Consider the following 18,401-nt stretch of genomic DNA (forward strand, 5'->3'; position numbering starts at 1 on the left):
TTTGTTTAGACCCTAACCTTGCTGGTACCTTGATCTCAGACTTTTGGTATCCTGAGCTGTGAGGAAATAAGTTTATTTTGTTTAAGACACCCAGTCTATGATATTTGGTTATGGAATTCTGAGCAGACTAATAAAGATCCCTCTGGAAAGCTCATTCACCAGATTTTCCCATTAATTTTTTGGTTAGCTTCTTGTTTGCCCTAACTCTCTGAGGTTTTGATGTTAAACAATCACCACTAATTGTTTTTGACAAATGTCCTGGGAAAAGATTGTTAACAGTGAGTGACCTCTGAGTCAGGTCAAATAAAGTCAATCCCTGCAAGTGAAGGTATCTAGGAAATTGCTAGACAAGTCAAATAATATCAATATCTGGTAATGGTGCTTTGGGGGAGCTTCAAACCCATTCTGCTCTATCAAGTGGCTAATAGGCTGCTGTTTTTCATGATTATCATGTTTGCAAAGCTATTGTTTTTCAAAGGTACTGTGGAGCTGGGGAGAGAGCATGGAAATAGGGCAAATGAAAACACCACTAAGCTCACTATTCTTGTTAAGATTCAGCTGTTTTTGTTCAATAAACATTCTTTGGATTCCTCTGTTGACCAATTTTCCAGAGTTCTTAAAAAGTTGATTTTAACTATATTGCTAGTTTCCTTATTGTCTTTCTGGAGGAGCAGATTTTTAGAGATCTTTATTCCAACATTTCTACAGTACTCTCACACCCAATTAATTTTTGATGAGCATGTGAATTTAATGGACTTTGTGGTTGCATTTCTAACATTGATTTTACCCTTCTCTGAATGTGGAGTTCGTTTTGGAGCAGATCCTTCCCTCAGACCCAGACGTAACCCCAGATCCAGATTGTTCTAATTCAGCATTCTTGACACTATTGATATTTTGGGTCCAATAACTGTGTTGGGGGTGGCTGTCATGTGCTTTGTAGAGATCTTTCACAATATCCTTGTACTTTACTCACTAGATGCCAGTAACACCCTCCCAGTTGTGACAACCACAATGTCCAAATATTGCCAATGTGCCCTATAGGGTAAAATTGCCCCATGATTGGGAACAAGTGTTCTAACCACATTAATACAGTCTCATTGTTTAAGACAAAATGATTGATTCAGGTAAACAAGGCTTATGTCCTAAAGCATATGATAACCCCCTAATCACAGTTATTGGTTCAGGAATGGAGGTGTAACCAATTCAAGCCAAGGAAAATGACAGAAGGTTGCTGAAAACATCAGGAAGAAAGGTTCCTTCTTTTTCTTTCCAAGTTGGACTTTGAGGGAATGTGAAATATCCTGGGAATCCAGCTTTAGCATGAGGTTAAAATGGTACAGAACATATGCTTGGCACACAGTAAATAGAGTTATTATTACAACACAAATTGGGCCTATGCCATGGACTTTGCTTTTCATGTGAGACCTGTTTTAGCTAAACTCTGAACTTAAAGGTGTCCCTAAAACTTGTAGGGATTCTACCTTCATTGTCTTTCTCTAAACTCCAGTCCTTCATTTTCATATCACTTCAACTCTCTAGTTTCCATTTTGCCTCTTAAGTATTAGCTGTACTTGAAACACTTTTTATGAAATGCTCTCTCTGTTTTTCACATCTCTATAGCTTAGCTCATTCTATGATCCTCAGTTATCTTCTTAAAGCACACCTCTGATTTCCTCACTTCACTGCTCAAACAGTTTCAAGGTGTCCTTGCTACCTACACTTAATTAAACCAAATATTTCAGCCTGTTTTCAATTTGACTAGAGTCAGCTTTGCAAACAAATCATTCTCTACTTTCTTCTAAGATATAAACTTTAACTAAATCAGAATGCTTACTATTGCCAGAGCAGGTGCTATATTTTCTGTCTCTGAATTTTCTTGTGCTATTTCTGACACTAGAATATTGAAAGTGGTAATTATAATGAAAACAGGTAACCTTTATTGAGCATAAGCCTGTGCCAGAAACTATGCTTTACCTCACTTAGTTCTCCAAAACAAAAACAACAGAATAATTTGTGAAATACTTCCTTTTAGCCTTCTGGAATGTAAGAAGAAATAGCATGGAGAAGTTAAATAATTTCCCAAGGTCACACAGATAGTAATTGAAAAAACTGGAACTTAAACTTTGATTTTTCCAATTGACCATATTCTTTTTCTTAATCACAATACTACACTGCTTTCTCTTTGCCTCTCTTCTTCCTCTTCTATCTCTCTCTGTTGCAATTCTGAGGTTTTCTAGTCTAAACTTGTATGCCAGTTCATACATAACATGCATCCAAGTCCTTCAAACCAGAAGCAATCTTTCCCCTCTTTAATCTCTTACTGAACCCAACACAGTGCCTGTTGTATCATAATAGATAGTAAATATAGGCTTAAATAAAGGAGATGTATGAATAAAACTTGGAACCTAGGTATTTTGTTCTTTTATTTCATCATTGATGTAAAGAGAAAAATAAAAAATGCACAGTATTTTTCAAATAACAAGCACTTAATAACTTTTTGTTAAATTGAATGAATTACTGAAAATTCAGTAGATCAGCTTGTAGGGTGTCTATTTTTTTTGTGCCTCCCTTATGCTGACCATACCTATATATATGTAAATGCAAGCTATGCAGGCATCTACCAAATACATGTGGAATTCCTTTCTGTGTTAACCTGTGCAGATGAGCTGGCCTAGCGAATCTATTGTTTTGTAGTTAACAAAGGTAAAGGCTCAGTCTTGAATAGTTACAGGGGAATTTGGAATTTCCGGCTATGCAACTGACTGTAAGTGTGGCTTTCCTTCCCCAGAGGAGTTGTTTTATGGGCCGTCAGTATGAAAACAAATATGTTTCAATGATAGGTCTGTTTTTCTAGTTCCCGAATGTGCTTGGTATATAAGAAGTGGAGGACAAGGCACTAAGGTGGAATAGAGAGAAGAAGAAGCGGGGGAAGAAAAGAAGATAACGGGCAAGGATGGAAACTAAACTAAATTAGATTCCAGAGCTCACAACCCATGCTTGCTTGCAGCCTAAGTTAGCACATAAATCAATTTGTCTGATATGGCTTAACTGTGAGCACCACAATAATTCTTTTCAAATCAGAAGTTTTGGGACTCTATTTCATAAAAAACCTTTTTGAAATATTTAGACTTATATCGTGATATAGATGCTAATGTTCCTCACACAGAAGTGTATAAACATTTTCCCAATGTATGTGTGTGTTTCCCCAGGAAAAAAAACAATTTTTAATTCCATTTAAATTAGAGTCTAGAAAAGTAGTATAAGCCTGTTCTGGATTATCTGGGGCTCCTAATGGAGTATCGTCATGCAATTTTAGTACCCACATTCTTTATTGGATTTATCATGTAATTAGCATGAGGGAGTACTATTTGTTTATCCTAGGTTAATGGGAAAAACTAGAGTTGTCCTGTATGTATAACTCAGACATGTGCCAGAGCACGCTTCATATGTGCACTGCATGTATGACTCAGCCATGTACCGTACCAGTGGAGCTAGCACAGAAGTTTGAATAGAGAGAGATGCTGAGAAAATTGTGTATACAGACATGTCAAACTTTAAATGTGCATGTGTTGAGAATAGTTATTAGTTTAAGCAAAACAATTCAGACTTCATATTAATGTTATTATTTTCTGTATTATTTTTTGTAGTTTTGTTTGCTTTTATTTTATAATTTTTAATATTATAGTTGTAAATGAACCAAAAGGATAGGGCAGGCAGATTTTACTTAGTTTTATATATTAATATTGTTCTAAAAATAATTTGTCAACATTTGCAGTTAATGAGATGATCTTTTCTTTTAAAGGGGGTCTTCAGATTAATGGAGTTTGAGAAACACTATACCATTTTATTTTGAGATACACGAAAGTCTTAATCTGTTGACCCCAATGAGCTATTTTAGAGAAAATAATATTTATGTCACGCAGAGAAATACTAAGCTATTTAATGTTAATACTCCATTTACTGTTACAGTAGCTGCTGTGTCTCTGTAATCGGTCAGTTATTGAATCATATTTTACTTTACCTAGAAAAAATTATACCATGTTAATTCTGGTAAATTCTTGAGGTTGTGTTCAAGGTAATGTGTCCTGGCTAACAACTGTTTCTGGAGTGGGTCATCAAAGTTTACTTTTAAGCTTTTCCTATTTGAATGAATATAGCATGTTAATTGAGTGAAGAAGCTCTGTTAAAGCCTTTTTCACCTCTTTGGTGTGAGGAGTTAAAATCATAGCTTCACAACCTCTAATCACTCCCATGTGTATTATCTTATAGCATCACAGCAGTGGCATGAGGAACATATCATTTCCATTCACAGATGACAAATGTGTGGGTCAAGGGGTAGAGTGAATTGTCACTTTCATAAACCCGGGGAATCTAGCTCTGAGTACAGGTGTTTCTGCTTCAAACCTTGGGCTCCTTTCACTATATCATGTGGTTTCTCTAAATAAAATTTAAATTTTCAGATAGAAATTGAATTTATTTAGGGAAAATGTCGTATTAACTTATGTGAAAACCTTTAAAAGATACATTTACTCTATACTTGATACAATTTATTATTATCAGTTTTTACTGCAGATATATATTTTATTGATATAATGAACATAACATATTAGTTTCAGGTGTAGAACATAATGATTTTATATATGTATATATTGTGAAATGGTCACAATATGTTTAGTTAACACCATTATTATTAGGATTACTATTGTGATTTATATATTATGTATATATAATTACTAAAAAAATTATATATATATATATATATACACATACATATATATAATTACCTTCTGGTTACTAAAAGATATAGATAAAACACAGTAATACACACCAGATCCTTTAACTCAGATTAAGATGCAAAAATGAAGTAATAGAGGAAGAGATAAAGAGATAATAAACTTTTTAAAAGGTCTGTGCTGGAAACTTAAAAGACCACAACATAACATTTGCTCTTGCAAAAGATTTATAGTCTAATGCAATGAAACTCTTAAGGCTTTTGCTGAGAGAGTTTTTCTTTCCCAAACTTCTAAGAAATTTATTGGAGGTGAAATGTAAGAAGCATCTTTGGAAGAGAACATAGCCTAGATATATTCTAAAACATTTAATAACTATTCAGCTAAAAGATGTCTGAAAAATGAAAAAGAAAAATGCCACATTATGTGGCATATAGTTTGAGGAGAAGTTTAGAAAGTTTCTTCTCTTAGAATTAGCTCCCTCTTCAATAATGTATGCTGCCTCCTCTTAGTTTCTCTTCTCATTGTCTCATGATCTTTCTGAAGTCAATAAACAAAACTTTCTCCACTGAACATTTTCTTATCTCCTCATGGACATAAGGGCTGAGAACTATGAAACAAAACAGATGAGAATATTTTCCTTTTATCTTTTGTTTTTCTTATTACGGTAATTAGTTTAGCTTTATGGCCTTTCTGAGCTTAAAGATAATGCATGTGCTTTTAGAAAATTTGGAAAAATATGAAGAATCAGGGAAATGTGTGTTCATGATTCCAGCAATAGTAATTTCTTACTGTATTTATCTCAATACATTTTTAGCTTCTGTGAGAACATATGCTTTTTTTACTTGGCATTTTTAACGGTATTGGATTTCCTTATGTTACTGAAAAGCCTTAATTTTTAATGGTTATTAAATATTCCACCATATGGATATACTCTGGCTTTTTAAAGCATCCTGCTAATATTGAACACTTGGGGGAGATTTTCAATTTTTCACTGTTGTACCACACTTCTGTGCATAACTTTGGGAACTTTGGCTTGTCTTCTAATAACTACTTTATAGTAGTTTCTAAGAAGCATTAATAGATTAAAAGATATAAATATTCTAATCTATTTTGATAAGTATCACCAATTGCTTTTCAGACTCATCACAATTTACACTTCTGTCAGCAATATCTGAATGTGTCTAATTCACTAGGCATTAATATTCTTTTTAGTTGTTCATTTGATAGGCAAACATTGCATTACATTGATTTAATTTGTGTTATTAAAAAAAATGGACCATTTGTTGTGCTCATATTTATTAGCTGTTTCTATTCTTCTTTTGAAAACTATCTCAATCATCTTCTTACCTCCTCCATCATCATTTATCACCACTCTACCTCAGAAAAATAGAGTTATTTCAATCATGGAGTTTGGGAGCCTAAATGAGGAGGATCCATGGAAGTAAAGAGGTATAGCTGCTCACTATACATGTGAGTCTATGGACTGGACCGTGGCTACTTAGGCACATGTACCTATATGCCTCCTGCCTGTCTTCCTTGCTTCTCTCACCTTTCCTTTCACTTGTTCCCTCCCTTTATTCTGTGCATCTTTCCTCACCATTTTGTTCTCTGCTCAGTTTAACATTTTTGACATCCTTCTAGTATCCTGGGATTAGTAGGCTTGCGTGCATCTCTGGAATAGATGTCAATACTTTGCCTTTGTTTCGGGTTGTCTACTGTGCCGTTCTGCCCTTCCATGTATTCACCATCTCACAACAGTTGCATCATGTATACATATAAAGTGTCTTTGTGTGTCGCAGGGTCTCCTATATTGAGTTTCCTTTGAGACAGAAACCCAGATAGAGAGCAGGAGTCCTACAGAACTGTGCACAGAAGGCTAAGCATTGTTTTCATTTTACCTATTTACATTTACTTTAGCTCCTTCAAAGATGTTCATGGTGGTTAAAATTTTTACCGAGCACCTTCTTTGGTAAGCCAACTGGGCTTCTGTATGCTTTCTTAATCTGTCCTCCAGGGATTCCATGGTGGTGCTCTGTTCCTGATTTTACCTGTGAACTTAGGGAACTATTACATGTGTTAGACTATTTACCCACTGTCACGTAGCTGATAAAGGGAGACCATTTGAATCTAAGTCAGACATTCTGAAGGCCAGGCATGGCCTCTCGGCTATATTTCTTCAGCTATCTGGAAGTGAGTGGGGATGTCGCAGTTTGTGCCTTTTCTCTGCTAACGTGGCACACAGACCGACTCCTGTGGGATGGGACTGGGTAAGGTGGGGCAGGGTGGGGTAAGGAGGAAGGGAAGCCGATGTCAAATGCACCTTCTGTTCTGTAAGCAAATGGCAGAGTTCATTGAGGAGCAGGGCAAGTCTGGGTTTCCTGTTCCCAGCACATGGTAGGCACTTACCGTGCTTCCCCGAAAATAAGACCTAGCCGGACCATCAGCTCTAATGCATCTTTTGGAGCAAAAACTAATATAAAACTCGCTCTTTTTGGTATAAGACCCAGTCTTACATAATATTATATAAGACTGGGTCTTATATTAATTTTTGCTCCAAAAGTCACATTAGAGCTGATGGTCTGGCTAAGTCTTATTTTCGGGGAAACAGGGTAGCAACTATTTGTTATTACTGAATGAGGGATGCTTTTCTTTAAGCGACCATCTTCTTTAGAATAAAAGCAAAGCTGACTAGTCTGTAGGGCAGAGACAATCTGGCAGTGCTTAGCACCCCTTTCTTAATGACTCAGCCTGTGTGCAGCAATCCATTTACGCCTTCTTAACTTCTTCTTCAAAATGAGGCTAGCAAGCTCCAAATAATGTGATTAAGATGAATAAGTTTTGAACTCTTTGAACAGATGATTAATCAGTAAAACCAGTGTTTTATTTAACTTTACTGATGATCTAATTCGGAATTTCTGAGTTCTGATTCAATTCTTAGGGAAATGAATTCTGAGCATATTATAGGTGTCTCATTTTTCAAATAGGAAAATATTTATTATTTTCCTATTCTTGCACATTTCTATAAAACACACAGCTTTTACACAGTGCTCGCACAGCACCAGTGCTACAAAGCTACCTGCAGGCAGGAATGGTGCATTTTCCATCTCTCTGGGACTAATGGGTTTGTATGTGTCTCTGGAAATAGAAGTGAACACTCTGACCCTCGGTTTTTGTGTTTGCTCTCCAAACTGCACTATGGTGGCACATCACAAACTGCACAAATGAATGTGAAAAATGAATATAGTTACAGTGAGAGTACGTTTATTTTAATTCTTTTTGATATCTACAATTATACAACTCCATACAATAAATCTGCATCTCTAATGTGAACATCAGTAAACTATTCAGCAAGAAATATTGAGAAATGGAAGATTGATATTTTTAGTATTTTCCTTTTAACAAACTTGAAACTTCCTAGTACTGAAAACTGAGGTCAGCAAACTTTGTCTGTACAGAGCCACACAGAGAATATTTTAGGCCTTTTGGACCAAGATGATAACTTGAAGACATTATATAGGTACTTACATAACAAGAGAGAAACCAAAGTTTCACAAAATTTTATGGAATTCAAATAATAACAATAACAATGACAATTGAGTACATTTAAAATAATACAAGATTATCGTATTAGTTTTCTATTGCAACCATACAAATTATCAAACTTGGTGGCTTAAGCAATACCAATTTATTATCCTACTGTTTGCAAGATCAGAGCTCCAACGGGGCTCACTGGGCTAAAACCAAGGTGTTGGCAGGGCTGCATTCCTTCTGGAGGCTCTAATGTACAACCTGTTTCCTTGTCCTGTCCAGTCCAGCTTCTGCAGGTTGCCTGCCTTCCTTAGCTCATAGTCCCCTTCTACCATCTCCCATGCCAGCAACATAACATGTCTCTAACCCTGCTTTCATTGTCACATTTCTTCTTACCACAGCCTGGAAAGGTTTTCCACTCTTAAGGATCCATGTGATTATGTTGGGTCCATCTGGATAATCCAGGATAATCTTCCCATATCTAGGTCCATGAATTAGTTTCCTAGGGCTGCTGTAATGAAGTATCACATTGAGTGGCTTAAAACAATAGAAATTTATTCTCTTATAGTTCTGGAAGCTAAACTTCCAAAATCAACCTGTCAGCAGGGCCATGTTCTCTTTGAGACTCTACATAGAATCCCTCCTTTCCTCTTCCTAGCTTTGGGTGGTGGCCATCATCTTTAGTGTTCCTCTGTTTGAGACTGCATCACTCCAATATCTGCTTCTGTCATCATACGGTGTTTTTCCTGTGTGTGTCTCTTCTGTCTTCCTATAAGGGCACCAGTTACACTGGAGTAGGGCTCGCTCTAAAGGCCGTATCTTAACCCGATCATATCTGTGAAGACTCTATTTCCAAATAAGGTCACGTTCACAGATAATGGGGATTAAAACTTCAACATATCTTTTTGGGGACAAGCTTCAACCCATAACCGTCTATTAACTTAATCACATCTGCCAAATCCCTTTTACCATGTAAAGGAAAATATTCACAGGTTTTCGGATTAGGGGATGGACATTTTGGGGGGCCGTTATTCTGCCTACCACACCTACTAATAAGAACATTAAAATTCTTTTTCTTGAGATATAACATTTGGTTTAATTGGGATTTAAAATTAGTGTTTTCTATCATCAAATTGATTGCAAATCTGGAAAAATCATTCTAAGCTATGAGTCACACAGAAAGAGGTAGAGCTTAGATTTGGTTTGTGGGCTCCAGTTTGTTGACTCTTCCTTTAAACAAAGTATTATTTACACCAAAACCTGTGAGAGTGTCACTAAAAATACCATTTAGTGTAATGATAAACATGATTTGAAAAATATATTTGAAATTATAGTCCCAGTCTGCCTACAATACATATGTGGGAGTAACCCACATAGTAAAATGGACCCTTTTGAATAGTTTGAACAAAGATTCTAAATTTAGTATGCTTAATATTTATCAATGATTTATTTTGAAGGGATGCTAGTATCCTACTGTGTGTATTTCTCCAGGCTAATATGTATAACTCAGCAAAGAATTTCATATATTACATAAATTTTCCCCAGGCAATTACTAGTAAGCAGGATAATATGACCAGGCTTCTCACTTAGGAAAACACTACCTAATTGGTAAAAGTATATTTATCTTATATAAAATAGCTCATCTTAATTAGTATTGACAAACTTCAATATTTGAACAGAATGACAGCATGGAAATGATGGTAAACAATCTTAATTAATGTGCATACTATCAAAAGAAAAGCATCATCGATTTCAAATAGTGTGTTTTCAAATAAGGTAATTATATCTGTTGACATTTAACTGGCTAGTCCATGCATGGTCCTATCTTGAAGTCAATGTTAAATAACCTTTCTCTCAATATATTTCCATGGAAACGGTATAATTTTTTTTTTTTTGCCAGAAACACATTTGGTTTTTCTTTGCATTAGTAGCAAAATGTAAAGTTAGGGAAGTCTAATTGGGAAGAGAAATATTAGGTAAGGATGAGGAATGATCATATTTATAAATCTGATCATGTTTCAGTGGCAAATATATATTAGAATCCATGTGACATAAAGAAATGAATCAACCATAAAGATTTTTTGAAAGGAGATATAAGAGCTATGGTCTGCTTGATCCCATTTATAAGGATTTCTTGAAGGAGAAATTACTTTCTTCAATAATTTAGTTTTATATTTGGACTCATAAATTTATTATTTGGTTTCACTTTTGAGAGTTATCACAGAAGACAGATAAACAACATGGTCTTTGGAGCTAGACTGTATGGGTTTAAATCTGAGATCTATTTCCTAGTAGGTCACTTAACCTTTTTTAAGTCTTTTAAAACTTATTTTAAAAAAATTAAAACAAATTTCAATTACAGTTGGCATACAATATTATATTAGTTTCAGGTGTACAACATAGTGATTAGACATTTATATAACTTACGACGTGATCAACTCAATAAGACTAGTATCCATGTGACACCATACATAGTTATTACAATAATATTAACTGTATTCTGCATGCTGTACTTTACATCCCCATGACTGCTTTTATAACTTGCAATTTGTACATCTCAATCCCTTCCCCCTTTTCACTCATCCTCCCATCCTCCCATCTGGCAACCATCAATTTGTTCACGTATCTATGAATTTGTTTCTGTTTTGTTTGTTCATTTAGTTTTTTAGATTACACTCAAAAAACTAAAATAGAACTACCGTATGACCCAGCAATTCCTTTTAGGTATTTATCCAAAGAAACCCAAAGCACTCATTTGAAAAGACATATGAACCCCTATGTTCATTGTAGCATTATTTACAATAGCCAAGATATGGAAGTGACCAAAATGTCCATCCGTAGCTGAATGGATAAAGATATGGTACATAAATACAATGGAATATTAACCAGCCAAAAAAAAGAATGAACTCTTCCATTTGTGACAACATGGATGGACCTAGAGGGCATTATGATAAGTGAAATAAATCACACAGAGAAAGGCACATAACCTCTTTAAGTCTTGATTTATTTTTCCATGAAATGGGTATAAAGTTCCTGGCATGCAATAAACATCATATAAGTGCTATTTGCTTAATTATAATTATTATTAATAATAGTAGTTTAATAGTAGTAACGGTAGTAGTAGTGTTGTTGATACTGGTCATAGTAAGATGCCCTTTATTAATGAATATATCTGTTAAGAAATATGGAAGCCCTGGGCTAGCATAAAATCATATAGTCTCCAAATCATTCAACATACCATTAGGTAGCTTGAGAGACCCTGACTTATCATGGAAACACTTGAACCAGGACTGAAGGAAGCCTGCTGAAAAGGGAAGGCAAGCTGTCATGGTCACCATTACGGGGACCAGAGCATGCTGGGTGGCAGAGGAGGCAGTGATTGGGCCATCCTCTGCAGTTACTAGGGCAGCTCTGATTCTTGGGGCAAACTTGGTATATCCACATGGCAGCCCTATTTCTTTACCACTTGCTGTGGGCCAGGAGAGAACAGGGATTTCATGTTACAAACCCTCTCCTGTACTATTTGATATGTGGTTGCACTATTCCCATAGGTTGCATTATTGAATTACATGTTTCAAGCTACATTTGGGATTTCTTTTAGCTTTCTCTTTCTTTCTTTCTTTCTTTCTTTCTTTCTTTCTTTCTTTCTTTCTTTCTTTCTTTCTTTCTTCCTTCCTTCCTTCCTTCCTTCCTTCCTTCCTTCCTTCCTTCCTTCCTTCCTTCCTTTTCCTTCCTTCCTTCCTTCCTTCCTTCCTTCCTTCCTTCCTTCCTTCCTTCCTTCCTTCCTTGCTTCCTTGCTTCCTTGCTTCCTTGCTTCCTTGCTTCCTTCTTTCCGTTCTTTCGTTTTTTTCTTGCTTTTTTTCTTTTTTTTTTTAATGTCCTTTTCTCTCATGGTTTCCTCTGTATCTCTTCCTCATCACTGTTTACTGTTTGCACAATATCTAGTTCCCAAGGGATGCATAGCTCCGTGATTATAAAAAGTGAACTAAATAAAGTCTCCGCATTTGAGTTCAAACTATAATGGTCAATACAATTTAAAATTAAAGTTAAAATAACTAAAGGGTGAGTATTCAATAGTTGTATTGCACAGCTTGGCGTTTTAGTGAAATTGGTGACTTAAATCAACAGTCAGTTTTTGGTAGTCATTGGGACAGTGTTTTACATGATGGGAGGATTATGGTTCGATTTGCAGAGTTTTGGTTTTCCAACCTGAGCCGTAATAGTGTTTTTGTAATCCCCATTGACAGTTGCTTACCGTTCCACAATCTTCAATTTCATTCTCTTGTCAATCTGAGCAGAGCAGGGGCACTGGGTTTTGGCATTCTAGAAGTCAAGACTCCAGACTAGGGAAGGGAATGAGTCAGTCAACATACCAGTGAAGCCAGAGAAGCTGGTTGAGGAGGCTGTGACCCTATGTTTGTGCTGGAGATGAAGGTGTGATGTTGGAGGATTGCTGATGAGGGTGTCTGTGTGACGTGTGACACGTGCTATCAGAAAGCACAGGGTGTGAGCTGAGACAGGTGCTGTGTGTTGGAGGTTTGGAACAACAGCAAGGCTTGTGTTATTTTCATACATGTTCATTGGGAATATGACTAAATATTTGTCCATTTCCTTTAATAACAGATTTAAAGTAGTATAGTGATATCAACTTTTATGTAGAAATTATGAAATGAAGGGCACCTTTTTTTTTGAGATGGGAGATGTTTTTCTTTATAATTTCTTCTGTGTCATACTTGCCTCGAATAGCTCTTGGTGATAGACTCCCTTTTGCACGAATGTGGGATTTCCGTGAGCCATAAGGTTCCCTAGAAATCACTCAAGCAGACTTTGAGAATTTTGCATTTTTTCCCCCCTACAAATAACTTGCTGATAAAACAAGTTAGGATAGATTTGGTGCACAGACATCAGCAGATGCCAAATCGGAAAGAGGAGGCAATGCAGACAAGGAATGATAGTTCTGAAAAATAATAGTCCCTGTGGCACATTAATTGGAAAAGCTAATGATTTTCCATGAGAAAAATAAAGGAGCACTGAGCATTATTCTTTCAGTAATATGAGGAGCCTGCAATCTAAAAAATGACAGACACACCAGGGAACATTTGAAAAGACACGAGGACTGACCATTTGACATCATTTGAATGTCCTATCAGACAATAAAAGGCTTCCTGCGGGATCCAGCTAGCTAGACTCAAGGTCTGTTTATCTTCTCTACACTATGAATGAATTGAAGAGACATCAGTTTTATAGAAATTTGAATATTTCAAATACATTTGTTTTATTATTGAGCTGTAAACTCCATAAAGACTCAATTCCCACTGGACCAGTCTCCTTAATAAGATTCAGTGGGTATGCTTTGGATTTGAGCTCATTACATCCAAATACTTGTGTATGCTTCACCATGCATTCATTCATTCATTCATTCATCAACACAGTTAATTGTTCCGTTGCTGTCCTTATGAAGCAGTAAAGACCCTTCCACAGCTGATTCTGCCTTTCTTAAGACTGACAGAAACAGAACATGAAAAGCACTAATTTAAAAATGAGGTGACAACTAAAACCTCAAATATGTTTTTATTCCCAGTTGAGCTTGTTTTTGAGCTAGAGGATACTTTGGATTAAGTAGATCCAAGTAGATTTGACCGGGGCGTGTGTACCTCTGCTCTGCCACAGTTTGGCTGTCCTTGTACATCATCACAGCTAGCACAAGATCTGACTGTTTTTTGTGTCTATCTGTTGGTAAACACACTAAATATCACCCATGCTTGGTAACTGACCTAACAAAGGCCAAGAAACTTGCCTGATGGTACTTCCAGATTGCAGGCTAGGTTACCCAGGGGTGCCCCTTTAATTTTGCCCCGTATTAGCAAGATGATTTTTAAAAACTACAAGCATATCGATGGAGAAAATGTCTATCTTGTATAAAGAAACAGGTCCTGTCAAACTGACACTCTCCAGGGTGGGTTAAACACATTGGAGAGAGGTGTGAAGAGAAGCTGAGCTGGCAGGGCATCAGTTGCAGGGCATCCTTAAGACATGAGGTGATTCGAGGGCAGACTGTGTGGGAGACTAAGTGAAGTCCTGTCAGGAGCCTTCAGGACATTTTTCTAGAGTGACTGAACAAAGTTTCCAGCTGATTCAGATTCAGATACCAGGGGAGTGTAAACGTACATCACCATGTTACCGGCGTAGACACTAAGCTATCCTCAACTCTCCTGTTTTTCTTTATCAAGATGTCCCAATTTTATCTCTTAAATCTGGCCTTTCTGTTCTTGTGCTCCCCCCCACCTCTTCTAAGGGTTTTTAATCATGGGCACCCAAATAAAACAGTATTGAAGGAAGATCATTCCAGGCTAGACTGGGGAGAGGCTGGGTTATTTGAATAGAATAGATTTGTTTTAAATCACGGGTAAGAATTTATTTAATATTCATGTTTTTTCTTCCTGAAATTGGATATAAGTATTTTATGATAATACCTTAGAAACAACATATAAGTTTAAGTTTAAAAGGTAAATATACAGTTATACTTCTTTGTAAAATTTATTTTGAAATGTCTTTTAAAATACACAGTGCAGCAAAAAAAAAAAAAACCCAGAAAACTGAAAGAGTTTGTTATTACTTACTGAAGGATAATTGGAGGGTGGGCAATGTCCTGTCATCAATATATAGAGGTGTCTCTTAGCAAAGACTGGCATTAAAATGTTTCATTGCCAGGCAACATAAGTACTATTTTCTGCTATGCATACTGTTTTGTTCAGCAACACATATAATTATTTTCAGAATAAAATAAGGAATTTTCTTTTACAAAATGACTTGTTGCTTGCCATGATTTCATTCATTTTTGTGCAAATAATTAAACATTTTTCAGAAAGATTAAAATGAGAAATGAGACATTAAGACTTGCTGTTTATATTTTTTTCTGTGTATTCACATGCTAAAAAAGGTTAGCCTTTTAATCTCTTTCTGGAAAGATTTTCCAAACAAGGAAAAATTAATTTGAAGCAAGAAATTTCCTTTTATACTTAGATGAAGAAAAGCTACATTATTTGTCATTTCTGATGAATTTAAGTTTCTGGTTTCTTGAAGTATCGGATTTCTTGAAGACACTATTAGCATATATCTTTCTTGAATGCTTTACCATGCAATTGTTCATCGATCCACTCAGTCATTGTTTAATTGCTATTCTTGGGAAGCAGTGTATCTTGCTTACAACTGATTTTTTTTTCTCTTTTAGAGAAAACTTAGGTCTGAAAATGAGGGGTGTATTAATACATTACATCTTTGTGCAGGTATTTTTTTTTTATATGCCCATGTCCACATTGCCTCAAGTCTTATACATTTATATCCCAAGTTTATGCTTATTTTTAAGCTGTAAATGCTGTAAGTTGATATCATCCTATAGTTTAATTTTTATTACAATAACTTTAACAAACCAGTTAATTTTAAAAATTCCTGTTTTCATTTTAAAAATTTCCATTGTTAATGATTTTAATACTTTTTAAAAATTTTTTTGTAATTCACTCACTATGCTCTGTGAGTTATTTCCATGAAGACTTTTGCAAGAGGAGTGGTTGGGCACGTAGCTGCAGATAATCCAGAAGTTATAGCAGAAGAAATATTATAAGGTGCAGGGGTGCATTAGCTATGAGGGGCCTGGAAGAGAAACAATCTGCACTCTCTGCTATTACAAAGGCTTCCCTTTGATTGGTATGGTCTGGAAGAATATAATGCTGGGTAGCTGAATTGCACTGAAGGTGTCTTACTTTTTACTTTTAAAAAAAACAACAACAAACAAATCGTGAGGAACTTGTGCCCATCTGTAGTTCAATAACAAAAGCTGCCTTATATTCTTGGTCATTGTAGGTTTTCCACTGAACTGAAATATGGAACTGATTATAAACTAAATGCTATTGTGATGGGAGATATGTTTAGTAATATCATCCTGTGCTTCTTCTGAATTTGCCTGTAAATGACTTTCCCTGTGAGTTAGACCATGACAGCCGTCTGCTTGGGCAGCGGGCAGAAGTAGTCCTGTTGCTATAAAGGAGGAGGAGGAGGACATTGACGGTGACACCACCACCACCACCACCACCAGCAACAGGGAGAAGAAGAAAAAAAAGAAGAGCCAGCATTTCTTGTAATAGGATTTTTGTGTCTTCAACAAGATAATAGAAATGAAATCCAGGGTTTATCAAAAAACAAACTGTGACCTTAATATCCTTACCTCTTCCCTTAACGTACCTGGTGCCAACTACTTGTAAATCATAGAGCTCTCCTTAACGCTCAGTGAGAGAGCACGATCTGCCAAGGAAGCGGGGCAAGCCCTAGGCTCTTACTTGTAGCCCAGCCAACTGTGGTAGGGTGACAGAGGACAAGGGTTTTGTCCCTTCCCACTTTCATGAGATTGTGTCAGCCACACACCTGCAGGAACGTTTGTGTTCTGTAGCTGGGCTGTTCAGTTTAGCAGCCAATAGCCACACGTGGCTATATAAATGTAAATGAAAAGAATTCAGCTCCTCAGTCTCACTAGCCACATTTCAAGTGCTCAATAGCCACATGTGGCTAGTGGCTACTGTGCCAGATGACACAGCTCAAGACCATTTCCACCATTGCAGACAGTTGTGCTGGATGGTGCTGGTCTAAAGCGTCCATGGCGAAAGTGAGGTCCTGAAAGAACTTCCTCCTATGGGGGGGGGGGGGGGGGCAAAGCTTACCTGGTCAGATTACTTTTGGTTTGGACTTTAAAAGCAGGGTTAGACTAGTTAATAGAAAACAAGAAAACTGCGCGCGCGCACATGCGCGCGCACACACACACACGTGTGTGTATTTGATTTGCACATCTTTGAGCAGCAGTGTAAATTTGCAAATTTGGTCATATAAACCTTAGATAACTGAATTACGTCTTTTTCCTGCAGAGGGGCTTTTGTTGTTTCTTCTGCTGTCTGGAATGTCTAATGGAACGATGCTTAATGATGATTGCCTCTCCTTTTAAAACTTTCCATTTGGGGTTTATTATTTCATTTGCATTTGGTTCAGCTAAGAAACGCATGTAAAACGTAGTCTGATGATCTGGCCCAAGTCCTGTCCTCAGGGGCCAGAGTAACACTTGCTGCTGAACCAAGGCCGGGTATCTCAGGGAGGCTGGGGGGGATGACCAGTTGTTGGGTGGAAGGGACTGAGAGACTGGAAATAGTAGGAAGCTAGAGCTCAGGCTAACAGGAAAATGCTGTGAAGCAAAAATGAGGGCAACAGAGCTCCACAAATAAGATTGTGAAAGAGCCAAGCCTGTGAATGAGAGCAGGCTTGCCGGCTTAAAGGCATAACCCCTTTAGTATAATCTAGTTGTCTAAAGATTACACATCTTTCTTAAATTCAGAGTTAGGACCAGGGATGAATGGCAGGCAGTACTCAGTCTCAGAGATGTGAAAGAGTAAACTGTGAGTGTATATTTTTCTTCCCTCTCTTTGTATTGTTCCAGATACAACAGCATCTAACAGTCTCTAATTCTTCATGTGATTTTTCCAACAACATTGTACCTTAAGCTCAGGGATCAGAAGCTTACACTGCCCTGGATCTTCCTTAGCTCAGGGTAGATCCTCAGTGTGTGTTAATTGACGGAAACAGTTCAGGAAGGGTTTATTCTCTCCTGGGAACCTCCTCCATTTCTTTCCTGAGGCTCTCTGACACGTATTTGCTGGGTGTGGTTGGCCTCCCTTTGTTCATCTAGAACCCCCTTATCCCGGCTCAGCTGTGGACAGAAAGGGTCTGTCATAAGCAACGTGATCTTGTTGATGGCCTCAGCCATTGTCAGAAGTCACAAGAGGTTATCCTGAGATCCTTAGGTCCAAGGGAGAAGTAGGTCAAGATCCTGATGCCCTCTTCTCTGGCTTCTTCTTTTAAAAATTGCCAAACTGACTCCTCTTCTCAAGAGCAGTGTGACGGTCTGAGAAAAATAAATAGGGGCGATAAGATCCTGCCTAAATGAATTTTAATGCGATCTCCCCAGCAATATTAATGTATTTTAAAGAAATAACATTTGTGTCCACAGCTTGTAAGGAGGTTAAATTAAGAAATCCAGCTATTATCGTGCTATGTGCACTGCATTCATACAAGGTTTTCTTAAAATAGTTTTCAGTTCTTACA

General features: G+C 36.8%; 1 protein-coding gene across 5 annotated transcripts in view; it reads left to right on the plus strand.

Moving 5' to 3' along the window:
• The window catches only part of FGF14 (fibroblast growth factor 14), a 616,691-nt gene that overhangs the window by 198,425 nt on the left and 399,865 nt on the right, over positions 1-18,401 (plus strand). The gene's annotated exons all lie outside the window — the stretch shown is intronic.

This window comes from Rhinolophus sinicus, chromosome 16 (genome assembly GCF_057876585.1).
Source record: "Rhinolophus sinicus isolate RSI-liver-muscle chromosome 16, RSI-T2T, whole genome shotgun sequence".
Classification (NCBI taxonomy): Eukaryota; Metazoa; Chordata; class Mammalia; order Chiroptera; family Rhinolophidae; genus Rhinolophus; species Rhinolophus sinicus.